Genomic DNA, 4,422 nt, shown 5'->3' with positions numbered 1-4,422 from the left:
TGAAATAGCTAAAGAAAAGAAAGATTTGAAGAGCATTCAAAATCAAAGCAGTGTGGATTTCAATACAAAAACTTCAGAAACCCAACTGGCTTTTAAAGAAATTTGCTATATTGATAATTATGTAGATAAAGTGGAATTAATCGACGTGAACCCTAAGTTACCTTCAGTTCTGGCAGAAAAGTTTAGGAAAATGATTGAAATTACCTATTTAGAGAGGCAAACTGAAGAAATCCCAGATACTAAATATGAGGCAAGAATCGTACTATCATCCAATACGCCAACATTTTGTAAAGCAAGACGACTGTCATTCGGAGAGAAAAATGAGGTTAATAACATTATCGAAGATTTGCTTAAGAAGAACATAATAAGGCATAGTGACTCGCCCTACGCATCACCAATAGTTCTGACAAAAAAGAAGTCGGGGGCTACTCGCATGTGCGTTGACTATAGGAATTTGAACAAATTGATTGCAAGAGACAATTATCCGCTCCCACTTATCGAAGATTTTCTAGAATATTTAGGGCGTAATAAAATGTTTTCAGTTATAGATCTTGAGTCAGGCTTTTATCATGTTAAGATGGCTGATGAGTCTATCAAATACACATCCTTCGTCATTCCGAATGGCCAGTATGAATTTTTAAGAATGCCCTTTGGGTTAAAAAACGTGCCGGCCATATTTCAAAGATTCATAACAACAGTCTTAAGAAAATTTATTGATAACAACGAGATTATCGTTTACATGGACGATATAATTATTGCGAACAAAACATCAGATGAACACTACGAATTAGTTCAACGGGTTTTACGACATTTAACTGAACATGGCCTTCGGATAAAACTAAATAAGTGTAAATTTGCATATGATGAGGTAGAATATCTAGGGTATAAAGTAACAGATCGCGGAATACGACCTTCCGAAAGCCACATTAATGCCATTACGAATTTTCCAATGCCTAGAAACCAACGCGAGTTGCAATCATTCGTTGGATTGTGTTCGTACTTCCGAAAATTCCAATCCTTTTCACTTATAGCTCGACCCCTGTACGAACTTTTGAAAAAAGACGCTAAGTTAAGAAGATATTAGTATCAGGACCAGTACTAGCAATTTACAACCACAAAAGAGACACTGAGCTGCACTGTGACGCGAGTTCTTATGGTTTCGGTGCAATATTACTTCAAAAACAGGCAGATAATAATTTCCATCCAGTGGCCTACTTCTCCAAAAGAACTTCAGATGCCGAAAGTAAATATCACAGTTTTGAACTTGAAGCATTAGCAATTATTTATGCATTACGGCGGTTTAGAGTCTACATAGAAGGTTTAAAATTCAAAATAGTAACTGATTGCAATTCGTTAGCGCAAACTCTTAGTAAAAAGTCAGTGAACAGCAGAATAGCAAGGTGGGCGCTAGAACTCGAAAACTATAATTACACAATTTCCCACCGGGCAGGTAAAAACATGACGCATGTAGATGCATTAAGTAGAGTTGAAGACGATAGCCACGAGATGATAGGCGTAATCGATAGCGAGGACCTGGACTTCCAGCTCCAAATTATGCAGAATAGAAACAAAGACATACTTGAACTAAAAAACAGACTAGAGAATGAAGAAATGACAAAATATGTGATGCAAAATGGCGTAGTCTTCAAAAAACAAGGAAACCGATTGTTGCTTCTTGTGCCCACAGAACTCGAAAGGGAACTAATAATGTCGACACACGAACAATTAGGTCACCAGGGAGCCGATAAATGTTATCAAAAACTCATAGCGAATTATTGGTTTCCGGATATGAAAAATAAGATAAAAAATTTTAAGAAGAACTGCTTAAGATGCATTATGTATTCAGCGCCAGAAAAAACATATAGGAATTTACACAACATACCGAAACATCCCGAGCCTTTCCATACCATACATCTAGATCACTTAGGCCCCCTTCCGTCCCTTCAGTCAAAAAGAAAGCATATATTAGTGATTATAGATGCATTTACTAAGTATGTTAAACTATACCCAGTGCTAACAACAAGTACAAAAGAAGTAACAGCAGCCTTAAACAAATACTTTGAATATTACAGCCGCCCCCACAGAAGCATCACGGATAGGGGTAGCTGCTTTACGTCGAAGGAATTTAAACAATACTTGTGTGATAGAAATATAACTCATGTAAAAGTGGCAGTCCATTCACCTCAGGCAAATGGACAAGCAGAAAGAGTAAACAGAAGTCTAGTGGGTATGCTCGCAAAACTAAGTGATCCGGTGGCTCGCGGTGACTGGGTAAAACAATTGGGGAAAATTGAGTTTGCATTCAATAACTCCGTGAACAGGTCAATAGGAATAACACCAAGCCAAGCCCTTTATGGCGTAAACCAAAGGGGCGAGATTGTAGATAAGCTTACAGAGTATCTAGATGAGGGCAATTCAGCCCCGGGGGGGGAGGGATTTAGAGACAATGAGGAAAAAAGCAGAAGAACGCATTGAAAACAATACAACCTAGGTCGTAACGAACAAAAAATAGGTAGGACCGACGAGTTGAAAGAAGGAGACTTCGTGGTAATTAAGAATGTGGATACCACAGTAGAGCTAAATAAGAAACTCCTGCCAAAATATATGGGACCTTACATTATTCACAAGAAGCTCCCGAACGATCGCTATGTAGTTAAAGATATAGAAAATGGGCAAATAACACAAATACCGTACGATGGCGTAATAGAGGCCCGCAATATCAGAATATGGAAAACCAAAGAAAGCGACACTGAACCGTTATAACTAAATTTAGTTAATTTAGTTCTAAGAGCTAGACATAAGTGATCGAGGCCGATCATTAAGGTCAGGCTGGCCGAGCTGTAGTAGATTAAATTAAGACGTAGAGTGTAAACACATTATTATAAATATTCTTATTGTAACATGGCAACACTATCATAAGAGAACAAGTAAAATATGTACATGGCAATACTGATTGAAAATAAACGCCATTATCTGGTGAACCGTCCACAAACTGTACTGATTGTCAAAAATTATGTGTTTGTTGTACATTTGTTCATGTTTGTCATTGGGCGTGTAATTTATAGAGTAGTTTTGTGCTCTTGTTATCTCCTTGTATTAACTCGTCCTTCGTTGGTATACTCTGATGAACATATGTGAGGATGATAGCAAGGCCAACTTACAAATATAAGGTAGTGTTACAGGAGCAGGTGAAATTTTCGCCCGATGTTTCCTAAAGAAAGCCATAAACGTAGCGACCGTTGGTTCAACTTGGTGTTGTTTTGCACTAAATTGCACCGTTTGTGGGCCTGTTGAATGAATTTATGTCTTGGTTGTATGAAAGATCAAAAAATTTGGATTTTCTGGCAAGTTGTACAACTTATCCCTACATTAATGGCCATGTTGTACAAACTCATTTAATTTGCGTTTATTTTGTACACTAAATTATCGAAAATGGATAACTCAGCCGAAATGGGTACGTGCTTTCGTTGAATTTTATAAATGTAAGCCGAAACTATGAAATTGTTAAAATGAGATTTTACAATGAGACTGCTCGCAAAATTGCAATGTTTGTGGGAAAAACGTCCAACTTGATTGCGGATTGATTTGAACCAACGTTTTCGGCTTGCATTATGTATGTGTTTGTTGTAATTCATTCTGTCATTTACTACCATTATGCGTAGGCCAATTCATGAAATCATTTCATGCGTTTGAGTAGAAACTGAATGAATGAACACCATTTCGTGATTTCAATTAACGCGAAGTAGAGTTTATGCACTTAGTTTTTACTCAGATCGATGAAATGATTTCGTGAATTGGACTTTAATTTTACTTTAACTTTTAATTTATAAGGTAATTTTATGTTTTTATACTCTTGCTACCACATGAATATATTACTTCGTGATAAGAATATATGAATTCGTCATGGAAGATAGAAAGCGAGTTAGAATAAATGCTGAACAAAGGAATTTGTGCTCTTTCAACTTAAATAAATGCAGTTTGCAAACAAAAAAGCGTACGTTACTTAGTGCCTTGGTAATGGCGAATTCGTAAGGATCTATTGATTGCATTATAAACATTTTCATTTATTTGTTAAACATACAATTACTTCCATTACAACCCGGTCCTATGGATGCTAGAAACGCGAATTCACATAAGGTGGTGTTACCGGAAAATGAATAAATAAATTATATGTATATCAGAAAATTAACAAGATGAAATGAAATTATTGTTTGATTTCTAACCAAACCTATGTTTGTATGTAACTCAATCGCCTAATTGTTTGCCGAACCGTAAACATATGTTTACACATCCAATTTCGTGAGTAGGTACCTGATACTCACACCTTTTTTAAGAAGTTTCACTTCTATCATGTGTACGGTGTTACACACGCACTTTTTTTTATGATCCGATTTGGCGAATATTCAAAACATGTACTGGACA

The sequence above is a fragment of the Rhagoletis pomonella genome, unplaced genomic scaffold (assembly GCF_013731165.1).
Source record: "Rhagoletis pomonella isolate Grant_MI unplaced genomic scaffold, Rhpom_1.0 Rhpom_scaffold_00001, whole genome shotgun sequence".
NCBI lineage: Eukaryota > Metazoa > Arthropoda > Insecta > Diptera > Tephritidae > Rhagoletis > Rhagoletis pomonella.
This window is presented reverse-complemented; position numbering follows the sequence as displayed.